We start from the raw sequence: 1,484 nt of genomic DNA, 5'->3' as shown, positions 1-1,484 counted from the left end.
TCTTTAAATACATTCTATGTTTTAGGCTAGCAAGTCAATTGCTAATAATCAGAAATCCTGATTTGTTCAGATAAATATTTGTGGCAGCCGTGCTTTGAGCAGATGGGTACTAACTCTCTGAGACAAATGATTAATTTGTTTTGAACTCTTATATTGTCCAATCCAAAGAGCTGCCAAGGATTTTCAGGCCCGAGTAACTCCTTCCGTCTCACTTTTAGACCTATTAATCAGCTCATCTTCAAAGCTTGCTGTAGGCATCAACAGGAGATGATGCAGGACTGACCTCACTTTAACTCTTTGCAGATGATATATTCCTGCTGCCCTAAATTTACAGGAAAGGACATTTGGCTCTTAGAAGGGAACATCCACACACGTTTTTTAGAAACAGATGCATTATGTTCCTCTGAATAATTGTCTCAGTCTGATTCAAGCAGCATGGGTGATGAAAAACAACCAAGAGGAAGGTTTAAGCTATAAAGCAGCTGAAATAAAGAAGAGAAGCCATTCATAGAGCCGATAGATCAAATATTGAGCAGGATGTTGATAGCCATGATCTCATTGTTTCATTACCTTAGACCTCCAGAAGGACCTCTTTATTGGCTAGAGATGACATAAGTGCAAGCCAAGAACAAAAAGCCACTTTGTGCACATTTCAGCCTCAACTTCACTTCCTTCTAATCCTGTCACACTACTTTCATAAAGTAGACGAGCCTTTTTTTAGCTCATTGTGCCCAACGCTGTTTAGCACCATTATTAGCTGTAATTTACAGCGATATGAACTGGATGTGGAGACGCGGCTCTGACGTCAGTATCGGCCAGGGGTCAGGTCAACAAGGGATCATGAAGACTATCCTCTCCTGTTGTCCAAGTAGGTGTAATACTACCGGTTTCCCTTTAGGGAAAATACGCTCAGGGAGCTGAGATCTAACAACAAAGATAAGCAGGTCACAGAGCGGCAGGGGATAATAGTTGGAAGTCCTGGCGTTATGCACTAGAGTGAATTACTCTTTGGCAGTTGTAGGTGGGAGGGAGGAAGAGTGGGGTGTGCAAATTGGAAATCGGCCCCTTCTCGATGCCAGCTGTCAAACTTAACTTGGTGATGTGTAGCGTAGGGTGGATTCAGAGAGCCGTAATTTCTGTTTTCATGGTGTGAAATAAGGACATCTGCACTGGAACATTTCCGATACAAAAACTGAAATGCATCTCAGGCCCGCCGTATTCTGATATCCAACAACTAAAGCTGTTCTCTACAAAAGAAATTCTTAGTCAACTGACACCGATACGATTTCGTCGACTAATCAATTAAGCGATTAAATCAACAGAGCCGTAAAACTCCATAAAGGATCAACAAAAGCACCACTTAAAATCTTGTGTTTACCAGAGATGTGCCAAGTTTCTTGGAAATAGGTCACTCAGCATGAAAAGACATTTAAAAAATGACTAATCCACTAAAGAAATCTTTAGAGGGGGCAGCCCTACCATTT

The sequence above is a fragment of the Anarrhichthys ocellatus genome, unplaced genomic scaffold (genome assembly GCF_004355925.1).
Source record: "Anarrhichthys ocellatus isolate YVR2014 unplaced genomic scaffold, GSC_Weel_1.0 scaffold30, whole genome shotgun sequence".
In the NCBI taxonomy this organism is placed as follows: domain Eukaryota; kingdom Metazoa; phylum Chordata; class Actinopteri; order Perciformes; family Anarhichadidae; genus Anarrhichthys; species Anarrhichthys ocellatus.
This window is presented reverse-complemented; position numbering follows the sequence as displayed.